The sequence below is a fragment of the Leopardus geoffroyi genome, chromosome B4 (genome assembly GCF_018350155.1).
Source record: "Leopardus geoffroyi isolate Oge1 chromosome B4, O.geoffroyi_Oge1_pat1.0, whole genome shotgun sequence".
In the NCBI taxonomy this organism is placed as follows: domain Eukaryota; kingdom Metazoa; phylum Chordata; class Mammalia; order Carnivora; family Felidae; genus Leopardus; species Leopardus geoffroyi.
The window spans coordinates 123173289-123195694 of NC_059341.1; the positions used below are offsets into that span (position 1 = coordinate 123173289).

General features: G+C 37.7%; 1 non-coding gene across 1 annotated transcript; it reads left to right on the forward strand.

The window, feature by feature from the left end:
* The first annotated feature begins 22198 nt into the window (after positions 1–22198).
* LOC123592347 lies at positions 22199–22361 on the forward strand. Its single transcript, XR_006709735.1, has one exon. It is a non-coding gene; the product is annotated as a U1 spliceosomal RNA (small nuclear RNA).
* The last annotated feature ends 45 nt before the right edge of the window (positions 22362–22406 follow it).

The window sequence follows — 22406 nt, forward strand, 5'->3', positions numbered from 1 at the left end:
TGATTGCAGCATTATTTGCAATAGCCAAATTATGGAAGCAGCCCAAGTGTCCATCTATAGATGAATAAAGAAGATGTGTTGTCTGTCTATCTATCTATCTATCTATCTATCTATCTATCTATCTAGTGGAATATTACCCAGTCATAAAAAAAGAATGGAATCTTGCCATTTGGAACAACATAGATGGATCCGAGGTATAATACTAAGTGAAATAAGTCAGAGAAAGTCAAATACCATAAGACTTCATTCATATGTGGAATTTGAGAAACCAAACAAAATGAAAAGGAGAGACAAACCAAAAAGCAGACCCATAACTATAGAGAATAAACTGATGTTTACCAGAGGGGAAGTGGGTGGAGGGATGGACGAAATAGGTGATGGGGATTAAAGAGTATACCTACCATGATGAGCACTGAGTAATGTGTAGAATTGTTGAATCACTATATTGTACACTTGAAACTAATATAACACTGTGTGTTAACTATACTGGAATTAAAAATTTTTAAATCACAACTAGAAGATTAAAAAAAATGGTAGTGATTGACAATAGCAAAGAGGTTTTGTAGAACAGAGAATGGAAAAATCCATTGATTTTGACAACTGGGAGACTTTGGAGCCAATTAAGAATAATAATCATAGAGCAAGAAGAACAGAGCCAAAATGTATGAGTAATAAAGAGGGACTTGTAGTATTAAAGAAAAGGCAGGGGTGGGATGGATGGACAAAATTGGTGAGGGGGAATTGGAGATAAAGGCTTCCATTTATGGAATGAATAGTTTTCAGGAATAAAAGACACAGCATAGGGAATATAGTCAGTGATATTATAATAGTGTTGCATGGTGACAGATGGTAGCTATGCTTATGGTGAGCATAGAAGAATGTGTAGAGATGGTAAATCACTATGTTGTACTCCTGAAACTAATGTAACATTGTGTGTCAACTATACTTAAATTAAAAAATTAAAAAAATACAGTCAGTATGTTTATATAACCCCTTTAAATAATTTGACTCGGGAAGAAAGGAGAAAAAACAAGACAAGTCCCAGGCCCTCTCCTTTTCTCACTTGATGTACTCTCCCCAAGCAGATTCAGTCTGTCCCATGTGGAATTGCCATTTATATGTCAGTAGCTTCCAGAATTATATCTCAAATTTAAGCTTTGGTCCCTAACTCTCATATATCAATAACTCTACTTGGGTATTAAATAAGCATTTCACTTAAACATCTAAAACTAGACTCATGATCTACCCCACCTTCACCAACTACAAAAACAAACCAAAATACAAGTAAAATAAACAATCAGATCCTTATTTTAATAAATGACATGGCATACTGCTCATTTGCACATGCTAGAAACTTTGGGGTCATTTATGTTATTCCTCTTCATTCATCCCATCTAATCCATCACCAGATCTTATGGACATACTTCTCTCCATGTCCATTATCCACCCTAGTTGAGGCCACTATCACCTCTGATATCACCACCTGGACCACGTTTCCAAGTGGTTTCTCTGCATCTGCTCTTGCTCCCATAACAGCCAGAATGATCTTTTAAATTTGCAAATCTGATCACTATCACCCTCTTGCTTAACATGTTTCCATGGCCTCTTGTTTTCTTTAAGCCAAGCAAGTTTGTTAGAATGGAGTAACCATATGGAGGAATTAAGGAAAGCTTCACTAAGAAGTTGGCATATGAATGGATCATAAGAGTTTGCAGGTGAAGAATAGTGTTAGGGTGGGCAAGGGGGTGAGGGTGGCAGATCGTTCCAGTTAGAAAGTGTCATGTGCCAAGGCAGGAAGTCAGGTGATCATAAAAGTGTGATAAATTCAGAGTGGCTATTCTCAGATGCCAAGGGGTGAGAAGTAGCTATTGAAGCCAGATTGTGAAAACCTTTTTGTGTTTGGATTTTATTAAGGTTTTAAAGCAAGGGGTGATGTAAAGAGCCAGGCTTTTTGTTGGATAACTTTGTAGCAGAGGGAAGGCTTGAGAAGCTGAGAACAGGGAGAGCAGTTCAGAGCCTGTTGCTCTGACCCAGCAAAGGTGACAGAGGCCTCAACAAAGTCTGTGGCACCAGAGAGAAAAAGGGGTAGAGACATATCTTAGAGTAGGATGAACACAAGTAGTGCAGCATTTGAGAATGTCTCTGTTGGACTTTGGTATTATGAGTAGATTCATGTGCACAGCCTATATTTTGACCCTGGATTGATATATTATTCTGTGACATGAAACTCTGCAGAGTGGATTATTTTTGCCATATATAAAATGTCCTGGAGATAAATTTAACAATTAGTTTCTGTCCTGGTCAAATCTGGATTAAAAATTCAGCCCAATAAAAATATTTTTAGAAATTCAATACCTGGGTTCCCCATGAGTTTTCCTCTGATAAGGTTTCTGAACTTAGTCAAGTCATATAGCTTAGTCTGGGGCTTAAATTCCTCATTTGTAAAATGAGGGTGTTGATTAGAATCATTAGAAGGAATCTAAGGTTCCTTCAAGTCTCTTGATCCCAGTGTCAATTTCTAGGATAGTTCTCTAATTTACTTGATTGACTTGAGTCAGCAGGGAGCATACTGCTCCATAGTTTCTTAAGGACATAACTCTCTCTTTAGAGATCTGATGGTCTAGGGGGTTCTGAGTAGCATTCCTAGACCCACCTTATCGTGGAAAATCCATTATATTTGCAGTCTTTGTAGAGGGTTTTTCAAATTTCCCATAGCTGAGTATCAAGAAAAAAAATGTGGGTTAATAAAAATTGGTTGTGATGAATTATAGTTCTACTTGGTCTGTTCTCTTCTCTACCCAAGTTTCCCTCAACCAGGAGAAGCTTAAACAAAGATTCATTGTCAGGTCTTTCTAGACTTTTAATTTCAAGAACTTGTGTAGACTAATAAGTGTATTTTTTTAAGTGCAATCAAATCGCAAAGGTTGAGACATATAATTTAATTTAATAAATTTTAAGCTTCCATTAGGTATGGAACATTGTAGAGAGGAAGAAGAATAGGTAAAGGAATGTCCTAAGATGAATAAGGTCCAATTTATGTCTTCAAGGAAGTATATTGTTTAATAGGAGAGCCTGGAGTATAAACAGCCACTCCATGTGAGTGCATGAAAAGGGTAATCAGTAGAGAGAAGTGACAGGTGTAGGATGACTACAATTCTGTCCTCAGGGTTGCAAACTGGAATAACTGTCTTCTGGTGTTTGCTGTTCCAAAGTTCTGCCTCAGAAGACAGCTGTTAGTGCCACTGGGGTCTTAGGTCTAAAGAAGTTGATCTACCTATCTTTGGCAAATGTATACAAAGGGTTTTAGTCAATTTCATGAACCAATTTAGATCATAGCGTATCATTCATGCAAGAGATTAAAAAGGACTGACTCGCTGAAAATGGTTGATTGGTTATAAATAGACACTAAGTTTTTGGCAAGATTGAAGTGAAAGCTTTCATGAAGTTATGTAATTGTGGCAACATATTGTCAACTGTTACACTAGTAGTCAAATCTTTAGAAAATCACATCAACAGAGTTAGTATACTACTTGATAGGCAGGCATGCTAGCATAAACAAGTTATTAAGCTACAGACTAAACTGAAGACCTATAAAATAATGATGCTTTGCTGTACATTCTATGGGTATTACATTTGTTATGTACATCAGATCTGACTTCTGGATGAGTGCCATCCTTCGATTTTATGTGTTAAATTTAACATAAAGGCGACAGAATTAGATTTCTAAATTTAGGCATTTATGTCATTCAAAGTGCTTGCTAAAATGTTCTATAATGTCACTCATCTTAATGATAACTGTCTATTGGTGGTGAAAAGGTGTTCTTTCCTGTTTTGTCTTTTAACATTTTTTTCAACTTAACACATCAAATGACAAAAATTAGAATACCAAAAATAAGTGATCTTTGGTGCTTTGAATAAACTTTCAGGTTTAAAGAACATGAGAAAGCTAGTAAGCCAGGAAAGTGATTTTTGTGGGGAGTGGGGTTGGTTTTAAACTTCAGCCAATTATGAAAGCCTTTGAAAGGCTTGATTGTTTAATGTAGGGACAAATCTGTCTAAACTGTGATAGAAGTTCTGATCCCAGATTTGTGTCACTAGGTTTTGACTAGGAGCAATCCTACAAATAACTTTCAAGATATGTAACCTGAATGAGAACATCTAAAAGTCTAAACCACCCATAAGGTATGTTTCCATTGTGCTCTAAGCCCTCATACCCTGCCCCCAGTGACTCTGTATGTTAAGGCTATGTATTTAAAGAATGCTTGTTAAGATAATGTATATCTGGCAGGAGAAACTCATTAGTAATATTAGCTAACACTCAGGTGCTTAATTTGTGCCTGGCATTGTGCTAAGTACCCTATATCAGTTATCTTAGTTAATACTGAGAATAAACTTACCAAGTGGATACTATAGTATTTAATCACTTTTAAGATGTACTTCCCGCCACCCCCCTACACATCCTAACACTGATTTGGGATGTGTCTTACAACCAACCGCATCTTACATGTATAATTTAGAACATTCTTTTCTATCCAAGGGTTGTAAAATCATGGTGAAACTGACAATAGAAGGCATCATAGATTAGATGAAATATGCTATTAGCCACCATCCTCCTTTATCCAATCTTACCTAAAAGGAAACTGAGATACGAGGTTAAGTGTGCTATTCTAGATCACAGAACTGGTAAATATTTGAGCCAGGATTCCACAGAATTGTCTAACTCAATCCAGGACCAATCCTTATAACTTGCACACCATGCTGCCTGCTGGCAATCTAGCAAAATTGGTATATCTGAATAGTCATCCTCAGAGAGCTCCACATTTGGGAAAGTGGAGTTGGGGAGAAAGAATTTATAAGAACCGTAGTGGACTGTTTAGTGAAGGGGCATAGTAGAGGACTCTTGGAAACTAGAGTAATCATGAGCGAAATGGACCCTGAAAGGAGAGAAAAGCTACAGGAATGTCGGGAAGCCCTGAAGTGAAGGCTCCACTCACTATTTTGTCCAGGGCCAGATCTGCATGTGTAGAAACTTCTAAATGGGATGCAGAAAGAAAATCCTTACATAGCAGGGAGATTTATTTAGCTATAGCTGTCATCTGTTTATCTGTATACCTATAATGATATATGTAGATCAATCTATATTGAAAGAGAGATTTGTATCATGCTTAAAATTTTTTTTTAATGTTTATTTAGTTTTTGAGAGACAGAACATGAGTGGGGAGGGGTAGAGAGAGAGGGAGTCACAGATTCCAAAGCAGGCTCCAGGCTCTGAGCTGTCAGCCCAGAGCCCAATGTGGGGCTCAAACTCATGGAATGCTAGATCATGACCTGAGCTGAAGTCGGTCGCTTAATCGACTGAGCCACCCGGTGCCCCCGTATCATGATTAAAAAAAAAATGTTTATTTATTTTATTTTTGAGAGAGAGAAAGAACACAAGCAGGGGAGGGGCAGGGGGAGAGAATGGGAGACACAGAGTCTGAAGTAGGTTCCAGGCTCTGAGCTGTCAGTGCAGATCCTAATGCAGGGCTCGAACCCACAAACTGTGAGATCATGACCTGAGCTGAAGGCCGAGGCTTAACCAACTGAGCCACCCAGGCATAAGTGTCTGACTTGAGTTCAGCTTAGGTCATGATCTCATGGTCATGAGATCGAGCACCACATCAGGCTCCACACTGAGTGGAGATTCTCCACTTGGGATTCTCTCTCTCCCTCTCTCTCTGCCTCTCTCTCTGTGTGTCTCAAAATAAATAAATAAACATTAAAAAAAGAATTCTACATTATTAACAAACATTTTCTTACCCTACCATTAGATTTTAAAACTTTGTGTGTTATGCTTTGTTTTTTAAATTTATTTTATTTTTTCCAGTGACTAGCACAGTTCCATGTAAGTGGAAGGTCAAACACTTTTTAAATAAATGAATAATAACTTTCTCTCTTACCTCAATGCTACACAGAATCTTGGAAGCATATTCGGGTTTAGAAGAAAGATGCTTTAGTGGGGGTGGGGAGCCTCTTGAAAAGAATTTTATCAGTTGCAGAAATAACAAACACCACTGCACTTTCTATTCTTGCTTGTCAAGGGATGAGGTAGGTGAATTAAAGTGAGCCAAGATCTAACACTGCTGCTTTGCCTCCAGTGGTAAAGATGAGCCAAGGAAAAGACAAGCCAGTGAAAATACTCTGTCATGATTGTCAGCCCCAGTGACCATTCGCACAAACACGACACAGACTAACACGTACACACACACATATATAAAGTTTTGTATTTTCCTTTGCCTGTGTCTAGTCAGCTCAAATGGGTCGATTCATGTTTTGGCTCATGTAACCAAACCAGAGTCTGGCTCAGCTCTACCTGCAAACTTTCTGGGCTGCTTGGGTAGAATGAAGTGGTTTGAGTTTCTGAGAACAAATAATTAGACTCCAGAAGATGGCCATTAGTTTCTGCCTCTGTGGGTTCTGTGATCTTGTAAAAAGGAAAGCAAAGTTAGATAAGCAAAGCACTCAGCTACATGGGCTTCATGATATTCTTCCTTTTAGTGTTATCAGAACATTTATTTCATTGCTATTCTGGACTTGATAAGCTTATGGATTAATATTTTTAAATTACTTTTCCTTTTAATCAACCACATTTGATACATTAGACTCAGAATCAGCACTGGTGTGGCCCAGAAAAATTCATTTTATGTTTTTTTTTTTTAATTTTTTTATTCTCACCCTTTGAGCTTCCAAGGTAATGAAGTTTTAAGTGAGCCCTAAGAGCATCATCCTATCTAAGAGGCTATGAGTAAGATATTTTCTTATTTTATTACATACTCCACTTACTTCTCCATTTTTATACATATTTTCATGGTATTTTATTCATTCCATAAAAACATCAGAGACTTGTGTCATTGGGAAAATCAGTTACAGTGCAGACTAACTGAGGCATTGACCCTGTCCAGTGAGTTTTGGTAACCAGGAGGTAATAATTAGGCCAAATATAATAAGCCTTCTTTCCTTGAATTTCACAGCAATAGCATTTAAACCAACTTTTAAGTGTTTATTTATTTATTTATTTTTTTAAATTAAAAAAAAATTTTTTTTTAACGTTTATTTATTTTTGAGACAGAGAGAGACAGAGCATGAACGGGGGAGGGTCAGAGAGAGGGAGACACAGAATCTGAAACAGGCTCCAGGCTCTGAGCTGTCAGCACAGAGCCTGACGCGGGGCTCAAACTCACGGACCGCGAGATCATGACCTGAGCCGAAGTCGGCCACTTAACCGACTGAGCCACCCAGGTGCCCCAGTGGTTTTAAAGATGTAGCAGAACATGAATCTCATTTTGTAGGTATTTTTCCTTTATTAGGGATGTAGCATCCAGAAATTCTTATCTATTATCATATTTAGTCCTTTTTCCAAATTATGAATCATCTTACTATAGTTATTTACTAATATATACTCACTGAAATAACTTTCTGTGACCTGTTTGTATGTCCATTTACCCAGAGGCAATTACTAATGCTATTTTCATAGAAATTACAAACATTTAATTTCATGATAAAATCACAGCCTTATCTGTTAAGCTTGAGGTAAGTAGGCAAGAAGGTGAGAAGCACCTTTCTCATACAAAGTTCAGAAATCATATCCAGAGGAAATAAAACAGAAACCACCTTCCCATAGTGAAGCTTTTCATTTCCTAAGGGGAAGCGGTGAAAGGAGGAGTAGTGACCTCAGTGAGCTAACTGTCTGCTCCCATCTTAATTATCAGATGGTATTTGAGGATGCAGGGATTTCAGTATCACCTATAAGTTATTAATAGCACTGAAAGTTACTTTGACTGATGAGATATAAGAAGAGAGATGATAATAGGAGTAAACTGCTCATATTGTGGGATAGGGAGATGAAATCACAGGAAAACAAACACAAGGGTTACATAAAAGTTAACTATATCAACATCATTCCATCCCTACCCTCCATAATTTTTTTTATAATCATAATTCCTGGAATAGGGGCAAAACTGTGGTGAGAAACTAGTTGAAAACCAATAATTGGGTATTAGAAGAACTGGAGAGGTGTGTTTTTTTCTTTCATTCCCGTGTTTATCTTTACCCTTTGCCTTTTCAAGTCACAGGAAACAGCTCTACCACCTTTAGAAGTTCTGGCTAACCCAGTCACTTGAGTCTTTTCTTATCTTTTAGTTTTGAAGCTGTCCATTACTTTTCAACCTAATATATTCTAGAGCTTGGTACTGAGAGTAAAGAAAAAAAAATAGGTAAGAAAACATCAAATTTTAAGTTTGGAAGTAGGCACTGGACGTATCCTTCATAGTATAAGCATAATGTAAAAAACGTCTTTGGTGGTGATTTAGCAACAGTTTAATTTATTTAATGTTTATTTATTTTGAGAGAAAGAAAACACGAGTGGGAGAGGGGCAGAGAGAGAGAGGGAGAGCGAGAATTCCAAATAGGCTCTGTGCTGTCAGCACAGAGCCTGATGTGAGGTTTGAACTCACAAACTGTGAGATCATAGCATGAGCCGAAATCAAGAGTCAGACACTTAAGTGACTGAGCCACCCAGACACCCACAGCAGTTTGTTTGTTTGTTTGTTTGTTTGTTTATTTATTTATTTATTTATTATTTCTATGGGCTTATTCTGCTTTTCTCTTTGGAATGCCATAGAGTTTTGTTTGAGTCCTTCAATAATTGACTTGGCTTGATCCCCATGACACAACATAGTAATCCGGGGTTCGTACATTTCATTGGAGCCCTGAAAATTTACAGTTTGGCCAAGATCAGGAGGGTAGTTCCATTGCAACCACACCAACATAGGTCATTAGCCACATGAATACAGCCAGACCCTCCACCAGAAACAGACACATGATGAGGTTTGGAATCCTAGTGACGGGGTCACTCGTAACTATGGAAAACTTCTGAAAACAGTTTGATTTCATGGCCTTTTGACTTCTGTACAGCTTACATGATAGACTTGTAGACCCTGAAGCTTATGGGAACAAAGAGAAGAAGCAGGATGACATAAGAGGCCATAGTCACAAGGCTAAAATCTTCAGGGAAAATAGCACTGTCAGCATAAGATGAAAGACAAGCTCAGCTTTCTTCAAATTGTGCCACAAAATCAGATGGTGGTTTGTACAAGAGACTGCAGAGCAGGAAACCCCCTCCTGTATGTCTTTCCTTCTGTCACTGGGCATGGAGGGCTGGGACCCAAGGTCAGAGAGCAGTTAGATGGAAGTGAGAGATGTCTAGTGGCTCTACCATGGGTTTTTCCAACAAGGTCAGGAGAGAGAGATGGCAAATAATATTCACACCGTTGGCTCTCCCAAGTCCCTTCACTATTTCCGCTTCGTGCTTAGACTCTGACTACTCGTAATGTTTTGATATATGGCCTTCCAGACTTTCTCTATTATTTTATATGCTAACTGAAACTTTTCTTGTTTAATATTTCACTTACAAATCCCTTCTGCCTTTGCATTTTTTCCCTACTGAAAGTGTTCTCCAATTGTTTTCTTTTGTTTCTCTACCCCTGCCCTAATCCCATTCCTCTGAGGTCTCCTCTGGTAATGTTTTGTTATATAGCCTTTCAGACTTCCTCAATTATTTTATATGCTAACTGGAATCATAGACTGTTTTCACTGGAAGGGACCTTAAAGATCATCTTTCCATCTCCCCCACCCTCCACTGTCCACTCACTGCAGGCTTCCAGTAGATACAGAGAGGCTAAATGCTGCCCCCCCGCCCCCTCCCCCCCATCCCCCGAAATGCCACCTCAGCCAGTAATTGAGAAAACTGGGACTAAAACCCAGGCAGGTTTCTTCACTCCTAGTTAAATGACCTTTCTACTGCCTCCCACAATTTTATTTTCTTAGTCTGTTTCATGGCCTAAAAAAGTAGTTTCTGTAGGATGGGTTTAAGTGAGTTGTGGCTAGATTTAGTTTATGAGATGACCATTCATTTCCATGTGGATAACAAGCCGGCAAACAAACAAACTTCTAACTAAATAGAAGTGGCTGTAGTTCGTCTCCTCTGTTCTTCCTCTGGCCTTAGTGAATGTAGCCCACAGGCCCAGGGCCCTGCTTTACTGGAGCAGCTTTCTTGTACTAAAATAGTACTTGGATACATGTATCATACAGTCAGCTTTTGCCTCTCTTTTCTCTTACTGGCCACTTACTTTGGGCAAAGGCACATCATTCCCTGCTTTCTCTTCATGTACTTCTAGAAAGATGGACTTAAACCAGCCAGGCCATTTGAATTGCCGATTTTCTGAGTATCTTCTAGGTATTCCTCATAAAAACCAGGATTCTCCCCTGGTGTGGGACATCATGTTTTTGTACCTTCATCTGAAATTTACAGCTTCATCGGTAAATTCTGACCTACCTTAAACTTCTAGTCTTGACTTTTTCTTTAACATTTTAAACAGACCCTGCTCCAGGCTTTTTAAGTTCAACCTGAGCACACACGTACATCCCCTTTCATAGATAGAAAATGCACACTTTCACAAAATCACTCTAATGAAATCCCTGGGGTCTCAATCTGCCTCTAGACTTCTTCCACCCCAGTCGTGCTCAGAACTTCTAACTCACCTGACCCACCTGAAAGTCCCAGGATTACTTTTCTCCCCACTGGGCCTAGATCTTTGGTCTTTGTTCCAAGTCCATCGTATCTTCTGATTTATAATAAACTTACTTACTTTAACTATAGTCAGATCTCTGACAGACTTCATGGTGATTTTTGGATGAGGGATTTTTTTTCTGCCAGGTCTCCAAATTGAACAAACTCGAGTTTTGAAGGGAGAACATGTCAGGGAATGGATGCCAAAGAGGCCCACTCTGCAAATATATTGTGCAATTAACAGAGTGCAAGTGAGCTCTTCTGAGTTTGATGGCGGTAATTGTTTCTTGGGGTTCTCTTTTTTCACATAACCCTCTGCCTGTTGTTGTTTTCCCTTGTATGTGCTTGTGAGTGTCTTGTGGGGGATGTTAAACAAGCACCATTTTACTCCATGCGATCGTAGCATCATGCTTTCATGTTTACCTTTCATATCCACTTTAAAGATGCAATCTGTTTTACCACTGGGACTGCTGCTATGGCCAGTTCTGTAGCATTGCCTTCAGTTCAGGCACATGCCTCTGAAACCGTAATCACTAACAGATGCTGCTCTGAATCAAGAATTCCCCTCTCTGGCTACTCAGCCTGAGCAATGAGCTGCCTAACTTGGATCCTACTAGCTTCTTGAAAAACTCCACAGGCTGCCTTACTAGCATATTGGTAACATGCAGAAGATTGATATTTTCCAGGCCCAAGCAGGACTTTGAAATAATACCTAGCAGTTGTAGAGAACTATTTATTTTCCCCTCCTCCCACAAATGTTTTCTCATACATGATCTCATTTTATCCTTCACATAGTCCTTGGAGTTAAATAGAGAAAGCAGTATTTTCCCCTAGGAACCTGAGGTACAGAGATGTTAAGTAACTTGCTCAAGGTCACACAATTAGCCTTGACTCCTAGTCTGGTGTTCTTTCCACCAAAATGACACTAGTATTTACTTTGTCTTGTGTCAAAGTTGTCTAAAGTCTTTTCGGGTGCTGCATGAATCCAAGCTATCATTCTTACAGCTTAGATTTAAATTAAATTTGTAACAACTTTTCGTGGCTTTTTTTTCCCACCTTGGTCCTTAAGTTATAAGTCTAAGGCAGTTGTTTTGTGTGCTAAAAATTATTTGGGAGTCTTGTTCAGTAGATCAAAAGTGTAGACCCAAATTCAGCATTAAAAAACACAAAAATCAAAAACCAACCACCCAGTGATTCTGAATCAGGTAGTCTGTGTAAACACTATTCTAAGAGCTACAGTAAGCAAGCCACTTAAGATCCCTGAGCCTCAGTTTCCTCATTCAAGAAACAAAAGGAAGCAAGACTAGAATTAGTAAACTATTTCCAGAAACTAACATAGATCCCAACTGTAACAGCTTGCATCAGAATTCCTCTTAGGGAAGAAACAGTACTTGTCTGGAAAAACACTTTGGAGGTAGACAGGAAAACCTCTGGGGTCTGGGTTTTCTGGACAGGGCAGGGAATAAGAATAGAGGGGAGTTTATGGAAAGACATGAAGTGAGGTGCTGAGTATGTTAAAGGCCAACAGAGGAATCTCCCGTGGTGAGATGCCCAGAAAGGACTCTGGAGAAGCAGAATGGTTGATATGGAGTTCCAAGGTGTTTGCTCTGTGGTCCTTCCCTGTGGTCCCTGTATATTTAGGAAAATATATATTTTGTGTGAATAGAGGCTTTTTTTATGGCAATCAATGAAGAGGCTGGATTTAATTCTGGATTAACATAATGTAGAACTGATCAGAAGAGATCATAAGAACATAAGTCTTGGGAATTTGAGGAAATCTTAGAGAGAACTTAGGATTTCTACAGACTAGCATTGGAGGCTTAAACCCATTTCGCCTAGTTATTCATGGGATAGATGTAACCACGGGACATCTGGGTGAATATATGAGAGAAGGAACATGTAGAAAATACTATTTCTGAAATATTCTCATGGCCTTAGAGGAACAAGAATGTGATTAGAGGTGTCATAAGAAAGGTGCATATCAAAAAAGTGAATATGAACAATGATGTTTACAAATAGGGTAGTTGAAAGGTAAAGAACTTTGAGGTGTAGTTCCAGCATGGGCCTGGTTTATGGAATGAATTTAACTGAGTTCTAGTGCCTTCGTTCCTTTTCCTATGCATTACATAAATGTAGGACACATGGACTGTTGATGCTTTTAATTTAGAATCCAGAGCCAAAAAAAATTGGGAGTTTTCTTCACCTGGAAATATTTACTTCAAGATTTTCAGGAAGAGTTGTTGGTCTGAAAGAGCAGATGTTGGGGAGGCACAGGGCATAGGGCAATAGAACCAAGGCATTGGTTTCCAATTCAGAAAAAACAGATATTCTATATGAATGTAAGGAGCAAAAATGTCCTCTTTGCAAAGAAGTAGGAGCCCAGATATGCAGCCTTAAAGATGAAGCTATGTCCTCATCTGTGATTTGGATACTAGAAAGTCCCAATCTTCTCCACAACTTAGAGGCTGAGATGACAAGATTTGATGAGAATGCTTATGTTGAATGGTTTCAGTCCTCTGGGTAAAGAAAGGGAAATAGCATCATCTGCTGAAAAATAAAAGTTGGGATTATAGAAAATTGTGGGATTTACAAGAGAGATCTGTACTAGTTCTGGAAGAATTAAGCTAGGTAGTTCAATCAATGGCAAGACTGCCTATGAGTGACTAGGGCCAAAGAACCCCTATACAGTCTTATACAAATTTCTTAAATAAAGGTTCCCTTTATCCCCTTACTGTCAGCAAAATTCAATTCCCTTTGAGAATTCTGCTTAAGTGGGTTTTTCATTTTCCCCTTCTTTCAGCATCAGGAGACCAGGAAGAGCAAGCAGAGAAAAGCCCAACATTCTTCTGGCTTCCCTTTTATTATTTATTCTTGCAATCAGCAAATATTTGTTGAGCAGCTAGTAGTCTAGGTGCTCTGGGTTAGGTGCTGAGAATATAACTGTGAACAAAACAGACTGTATATGGAATTTATTTTGTAATCATTTTAATTCCTTGGATAATAATACCTCCTTTGAAACTTACACTGTATATAGAAATACTACCCTTTCTTGTTGCTCTCATTTACCAAATTACCCATATGTTGAAGCTTTGGTTGCCTGTCCTTCAAATCTAGGTTATGGGTATGAGGAGAGCTGAGCATTCTTTGAGCGATGTCTCCATTTTTCAAATGATGGAGATCCATGGTCTAAATTTATTTTTTGTAAGCCATTTCATATGACTGAAAAGATTTACTGGTATTAAAACCTTGCTTTGGGACATCTTAACCTATTCAGAAAAAGTTAACAATGAATGTGATGGCCATACCCTTGATTTGATCTTTGCCTTAAGACTGAGTTTTTATCAGCATTCATTGCTCAATTGTATATTTTATTATTTTGGGATGGAAAATCAGTTGCTTTCTGTAATCAAGTCCCCAAGTTCCTGAATTTATTCCCCATGATTCCTGTTTGCACATTGGTGAATTCTTTTCTGAGTTCATCTTTTTCTTGTAATACCTTGCTGTACTAGTTTGTTAGGGCTGATGTAACAAATTACTACAAGCCGGATGACTTAAATAAACAACAAAAATGTATTGTCTCCCACATCTGGAGGTCAGAAGTCCCAGATCAAGGTGTCAGCAGCATCGGTCTCTTCTGAGGGCTGTGAGGGACGATGGTTCCGTTCCTCTTTCCTAGCTTCTGGTGATCAGCTGGCAATCTCTGATGTCCTTGGCTTTTAGATACATCACCTAAACTCCACCTTCATCTTCATATGGTGTTTTCCCTGTTGTGTGTCTTTGTGCCCGAATATCCCTTTTTAATTTTGATGCAATTATATTGTATTAAGGTTCACCCCGATGGCCTAATTTTAACTTGATTATCTTTATTTCCAATATAAAGTCACATTGTGAGGTAGTGGGGTTAGAACTCCAATATATCTTTTTTGGTGGTGGGAAGCAGGACACAATTTAACCCACAATGCTTGCCAGGCACACCAAGAGCAACTAAATCATGCTACTCACGTTCCATTTTCCAATCTTTTTTCCTAGGGCTACAAGTTCATTTAATGCACAATCCATCTTCCAAGTTATCACAAGCAACAGTTTTACCAAATGTTAGAGGTGTTCCTAAGCTAATGCCACCTTTTCTTTCACATTCCAATTTGTGGTTCTGGAGATACTCACAAATTAGCACAATATTCACAATGGTTGCTCATGGAGAACTAAGAATGTTTTCAATATTGGGCAATTCATATTACCCTTAATTTTAAAAGTAGATCTATTTGTATGCTTGCCAATTCCCTACAGATATTAGAGGAGGCCGTGTTCCCTGTGTCTCCAACTCTCGATGCTTTTTTGACTGTATCAGTTCTTTTAGTCCCTGTCCAATTAAGTTTGTCCCAATATGTTAGTTCATTTTTGGCTCCCACACCATTTTTCCCCCCTGTATCTATCCTATACCCTGCAATCCACTCCTTCAGTTTGTCTCTCTCTATTATCCTCAATAGTGATACCTCCTATTCTTTTGTCCTACTGATCCTAAAAAAGGCCAGTACCAAAGTATATCCAGTCATTCCAGTCCTCCTCTGACCTGTAACATGTTAAGTGCTTGTGGAGGAAGCCACACAGAGTCCCTACAGCTTCCTGGTATCTAATCCCACTGTGTCCTCAACACTGCTGAGGAATCATCCACGGGTTCTCTCTCTCTCTTCCATTCATGGATACGCCATATAAGCTTAAGAATCTTTGGAAAGCATAACCTTGTTTTTAAAAAATTCTGCTATGCAAAAAACGATCCAGTAAGTAATTCCATAACTTTCATCTTTAACTTCTACAACATTCTTTCCATTTGCACCCATTTGTTCTATTTTCCTTTTTGTTTCAATATCCTGCCTCTTGTTCAACTTTGTCCTTTACTATTGTGTTCTATCCTACCTTTTCTACCTCTTCAGGCAGCTTACTCCATCAAATGCCTTTTCTTTATCCCTGATTTTTAACTCTTACTCTTGACTGAGATTTTCACCTCAGCATAATCCTTTGCTTAGTTTGTCTTGATCTTAAAAATCATTCTTGGGCTTTATACTTTGTTTTGTTTTGTAAAGTATCTTCATATGTTTTTCTTATGATCTGCTTCCCTTGTCTCTACTCCTTTCTCCTGTACACTAAAACTAACAGGACACTCTTGGCAGCCTTTTGTTTCCTCACAGTTAAGAATAGAAACTACCAAATGCCTCATATTTTGAGCTTAGAGAACCACCAGGTTGGAACCATCTCTCCTCTAGTAAAATACCAATGTATAAGTAACAAACTATCATGTTAGGATGTAAAGTGATTAAAATATCACATTCTGAATATCAGACAATTTTTATGGTTTTGTATCGTGTGATGTCTCTCTTAGCACCAAATTCAGAGATTCACATTTCATTTTTTAACCCTCCTTGAGATTTTTAAACTAATCCTACTCTGACAATCTTTAATTGTATTTGGAATACAAATCAAGACTTTCCCTGCTTATTATTTTGGTAAAAATGTATTAAGGCTTTATGAAGCAACTATTAAATGTCCTTCTATAGGCTTTGGCTAGAAAATTTTGTATTGGGAGATTCACAATCTTGGTTATTAAAATCCAAGATGTTTTATAAGGAACATATTAACTAGGGAGATATTCTGTGGAGCCACTTAAATAGAGCAGCCTCATTTTTGCTAATGACTATATAGTATTCTATTTATATGTTTGGTCATAATTTTACTTCTATTTAGCATTCTCCTTGATGACCATTTAGATTGCTTCCAATCATTTTCTATTATAAACAGTTCTGCAATTAATATTTTTGTATATGTATCATTTCATACACAAGCAAGGATACTTGTAGCACGAATACCTATAATTAACATTCCTGGGTCAAATTTTATGTGCATCTTTTTTTTTCTTTAATATATTTTTTTCAACGTTTATTTATTTTTGGGACAGAGAGAGACAGAGCATGAACGGGGGAGGGGCAGAGAGAGAGGGAGACACAGAATCGGAAACAGGCTCCAGGCTCTGAGCCATCAGCCCAGAGCCCGACGCGGGGCTCGAACTCACCGACCGCGAGATCGTGACCTGGCTGAAGTCGGACGCTTAACCGACTGCACCACCCAGGCGCCCCAATATGTGCATCTTTAATCCTTGTAAGTGTTGCTAATTGATCTTTATAAAATTGTACCAATTTACTTACCTACTAATATGTATGAGAGTGGTTGTTTCTTCACAAATGCATGGTAATAGTGTTAGCAAACTTTTTTTGCCAGTCTGAAAAGTTAAAAATTACCTCTGATTGCAGTTCAAATCTGTATGTATTTTATTATGAGTGAGGTTAATGTATTTTTCAATCTGGAATTTTTAGTCTTTATCTGGGATGTTTAGACAATATATATTGAATGTAATATTGAAATTATTGCACTTGAATCTATTATCCTGCTTTTTGTATTGGATGTGTTCCATCTATTCCCTTTGTTTTTTTTTCTCTTTTCCTACATTTTTGGACTGAATATTTTTTGAATTCTATTATGTCTCCCTTATTAGTTTTAGCTAAACCTCTTTATTTCTTAGTGGTTGCTCCAGGTTTTGAAACATGCATCTTTAAGTTATAACAGTCTACTTTCGAATAATGTTACATCACTTCACATGTAATGTAAGAACAGTATACTTCCATTCACCTCGACCTTTATGTTATTGTTGTCATACCCTTTACTTATGCATGTTATAATTTCACAATACATTATTATAGTTTTTGTCTTAATCAGACAGTTATCTTTTAAAGAAATTTTAAAAATGAGGTAAAGCTTTTACATTTACCTACATCTTTACCACTTTTGTACTTTTTATTCTTTTGTGTAGATCCAACTTGCCATCTGGTATTATTTTTCTTCTCTCTGAAAAAATTCCATATTCTTTTAATATAGATATCCTCATGATAAATTCAACATTTGGAAGATATATTTAATCAAAATATGTTTATTTCATCTTTATTCTGGAAGATACCTTTACTGAATGTAGAATTCTAGATTGACAAGTTTTCTGTTTTGTTCTTTAGTCATTTAAAATTTTGTTTCATCCTCTTCTAGTTTGAATAGTTTATGATGAGAAGTCTTCAGTTACTTTTACTTTCGTTCTGTTTATCATGTTAATTTTTTAAAAGATTTCTTTTAAGATTTTTTCTTTGCCATCAGTTTTTAGCAATTTTTTTATAAGTTTGCTTCTATCTTTGACATTATATCTAGACCTCATACAATTTCTTTCTTACTGTGTGTTTTGCTTAAATACTTACACATAGTTACATATTTTAACACTCTTGTTTGCTAGTTTCATCATCATTGTCATTTCTGATTATGCAATTTTTAGTACTTTTTCTTTTGTTTTATGAATCACATTTTTCTGCTTTATGGCATGCTGAGTAATTTTATATTAAATACTGGTCATTATGTGGTTTGCATTGTTGAGTGTCTTTATTTTGTGGTCTTCCTTTAATGATGGTTAAGCTTTGTTTCAACAGGTGGTTAGTTTACTTTCAAACCTATTGTATATCTTTGAGGCCCTTTTTTAAAAATTAAATTAAATTTTTTTTAATTTAAATTCAAGTTAGTTAACATATAGTGTTGTATGGCTTCAGGAGTAGAACCCAGTGATTCATCACTTACATATGAAGCCCTTTTGAAAACTGGTGCAGTGCATCTAGATTAGAACTCTGGATCTCAATATTCAAATAGTAAATCCAAATCCTTTCCTCTTGGTTTTCAGCTATTTTTTTCTATTTCTTTTTGTACTTTGTAATTTTTTTTTTTATTTTTTTTTATTTTTGGGACAGAGAGAGACAGAGCATGAACGGGGGAGGGGCAGAGAGAGAGGGAGACATAGAATCGGAAACAGGCTCCAGGCTCTGAGCCATCAGCCCAGAGCCCGATGCGGGGCTCGAACTCACGGACCGTGAGATCGTGACCTGGCTGAAGTCGGACGCTTAACCGACTGCGCCACCCAGGCGCCCCTGTACTTTGTAATTTTTGATCAAATGAAAAAATATTAAAAATGAGAAAGTTTTAGAATTTGAGTCTGAATACTGTCCTTTTCTTCAGAGATGATTTGTAGTTGCTTCTGACAGGGAGTTCACTTCAGTCTAGTCTGGGGTTGAGCTGGTTCAAAGATGGATTCCAGTGTATGTGAAGGCTAATCCACTTCCACTGTGGCTATAAGAAGTAATCTTTTGGGGGCACTAACTAAATCCTTAGCATGTTTACTAGAGTTTCCCCTCCTTGATGGGACTTGAAGTACAAGTTTGTCTCTCTAGCACCAGTAAACTGCCTAAAGTTTTGCTCTACTTCTTAGTGTCTGTTATAGGCTGAATTGTGTCCTTCCCAAATTCCTATGTCTTAATCTGCAGTACCTCAGAATGTGACTGTATTTGGAGATGAAATCTTTAAAAAGTTAATTAAATTAAAGTGAGGTCATTATGGTGGGCCCTAATCCAATGTGACTAGTGTACTTTAAGAAGAGAGACTAGGACACAGACACACACAGAAGGCAGACCATGTAAGACACAGGGAAAAGATGGACATCTACAAACCAAACAGAGAGGCCTCAGAAGAAACCAATCCTGCCAATACTTTGACCCTAGACTTCTAGCCTCCAGAATTGTGAGAAAATAAGTTCCTGTTGTTTAAACCACCCAGTCTGAGGTACTTTGTTATAGCAGCCCTAGCAAACTGATATAGGATCCTAGCTGCAACTTTCTGCTTAGCTTCTTATGTTCTTAGCTCCATGTTATTTATGAATTAGCTAATGCCTAGAGGTTAATTACATAGTTGAATGTTGGGTTCATCTTAATACATTTCCATTCCCTGTGAAATTCTCAAGGCTTAGCTGTCTTGTTGAATTCCAGGTTTTTCTCTCTAGTCCTGTGAGGCTACTCAGCTCAGCTTCTGCTCAGCTTCTCACCCTCATGGCAACTTTTTCTACTCAATTCTCAGATGGTAGACCCTTGCAAATCAGCAAATGCATTCAGAAGAAAAGTGGAGCAGAATGCTGAGCTTATTTCAGTACTTCATGACTCTTGGAGAGCCTTACCTCTCAAGTTCTGGCTGCCTAGAGAGTTTCTAATGCTTTCAATCATTTGTTTCTATTTTATCCAACTTTTCTAGTTTTGTTTTTGTTTTTTTTGTAGGGAGATTTGGTTTGATACAAGCGTGTCTATCAAACTGTTAGTGAAATTATTTTTATATTAATTTTGAACCTAGGCATTTCATTAAATTAAATTGTTCTTTGTAATATCTTTTTGATTGGATCTTGTTTGTCTCAAGGTCCAAATTTAATATGTTGAAACCTAATACCCAGTGTGATTGGATTTAAAGGTGGGGATTTGGAGAGGTGGTTATTTCATGAGGGTGGAGCTTTCATGGATGGGATTATTGCCCTAATATAGAGAGACCCCAGGGAGCTCCTTCACCTCTTCTGCCATATGAAGACACAGTGAGAAAATGGCTGTCTGTGAACCTGGAAGTGGACTCTCTACTGGCACCTTGATCTTGGACTTCCTAGCATCCAGAGCTGCAGCTGTGAGAAATAAATCCTTGTTTATTAGCCACCCAGTGTATGCTATTCTGTTATAGGAGCCTGAATTGAGATCTGTCTGTAAGCATTGAATATTGTTGTGAAGTATGAGGCCAGTCTAATTTTTTTCCCTTTGCATTAGGTACAAGAAAGAATGTGATACTGTACCAAAGTATAAGATACAACGATTTTAATAAAATTGAACTTTATATCTCTCTCACATATCAGTCTGGCTGGTCTGGTTTATCAGATAACTGCTGCATAAATTCATCCAAGGAGCAATTTCTTCTGTCTTGTTGCTCTACCATCCCCTTAGTGCATTGTTTTCATCCCCAAGATTGGAGGTGGGACCCTGGGCACATCTACATTCTAGCTTGCAAAAGAGAAAAAGAGCCAAAATTCAGAGAAAGCATTTTTTTAAATTGTAGATGACTTTGCACACTTCACTGTAGTGCATATCCAGTTGTCCAGAACATACTCATGTGTCCATACTAAGTAATTACAAAGAAAGCTAGGAAATGTATTGTCTAGTGGGTGGCCAGAAAAAAGAGGAAATTTAGAGGAAACAAGGAATCTACCTCAGACTTGTTGGTGACATACTCATTTTGTCTGATGCCCAGAGTTCTTTGCTTTTGTTGTTGTTTTTTCATCTTTGAAGTCCAGTACTATCACTAGGGTATGTTTCAGTATGGTAATCTTATTGAAATAGTTTTTTTTTTTTTTTTTATGAACTGCTATATCAAGTTATAGGTTTAAGTCTCGGTTTTTCAAAATTACATCTTTAAATTATTTTTGTGGTTTTTTTTTGTTATTATTGTAGTCTGTAATTCATATCTTTCATTTTGCTTTCTTTTCTCAGTCCTTTTCTGTTCCTTGGTGTAATTTCAGTGATGGCTGTTTGTGCTGCTCAATGTGGCCTTGATTTCTTGGATGGATTTATTTTTTTCTTCTGTTTATTTCTTAAGTCTGCCAGCTCATGTTTCATCTCCTCCAGTTCTCTGCTTTGAGCTCTTTGATTCATTAAGTGTCTTTATTCATGACCATATATTTGGTCATGATTTTTATCTGAGCAGTGGCCATATTTTTCTAGTCTGTATTCGTCACCTGCCACTTGTTTTTCCCACATTTTTCTTCCTTTTCCTGAAAGTAACTTTGCATACATACTTGGCTGGTTCTTTTTTGATTATTACTTTTGTGAATGACGTGAATTCTTCCAGTTACTTGTGGGAGGTTCCTTCAGGGGAGAGACTAGAGCAGTGTTCCAGGCAAGCAGCAAGTTTCTTTGGTTCACAGCAAAGCTCTTTATGACTCAGTGGTGTGTGTGTGTGTGTGTGTGTGTGTGTGTGTGAATTCTTTTAACCTTCCTTTCTCCCTAGTTCAAAGAAATCAACAGTTTCTGGACTTTTCATAATTCAAGATCCATTTCCTTCACCCTTCTACAAGACACATTGATTCTCTCAAAAATGCTTGTTTCCTTGTTTAGTCCGACCTCCTTTACCTATTCTGTGGGGTTCAGTGAAGCTCCCACTAAAGGCCCATGCATCCTGTTCCCATTGTTTCAAGCAACACTTGTGGTCCTGCCACATACTTTGAATAGCTGTGCTCTGTCTGATTTGTTTGAGATCTTTAGCCACATATATCTTTTTAGGCATTTCCTGGCATCAGGTGGCTCTTCCTCAGATATTGCAGTACAGGGTTACATGTGTCTTCTAGCTTTATCAAAGATCATTTTTCTCTCTCTTTTCATTGTTACTGTGATTTTATTTCTTAGAGAAAACTGGATAGAGGTATCTTTTGTCTGGAACTTTATAAGCAGGTCTATGCATAGTCCATTTAGGGAAATCTATTATTTTTTAGGATTAATTTCTTTAAGTGGTATATTAACAAAATTTCAAGAATTCCAGTATGTTTTTCAGAAAAGTTATACAGGGATGCCTGGCTGGCTCAGTCAGTAGAGCATGTGACTCTTGATCTCCAGGTTGTAAGTTCAAGCCCTACTTTGGGTGTAGATTACTTAAAAAAAAATCTTAATACTTACCTGGCAGGGGCGATACCATGATCATGAAGGTGATTTTCCCAAGGCGAGGCTTATCTATTGCACTCTGGATGTGCTGACCTTTGCAATTTCCTCAAATGTGGAAGCTCAACTACATAATTGGTGGTAGTGGGGGACTGTGTTCGTGCTTTCCCCTGGTTTTCTCTTTAAAGAAAGTGTATCTTGGGGCACCTGGGTGGCTT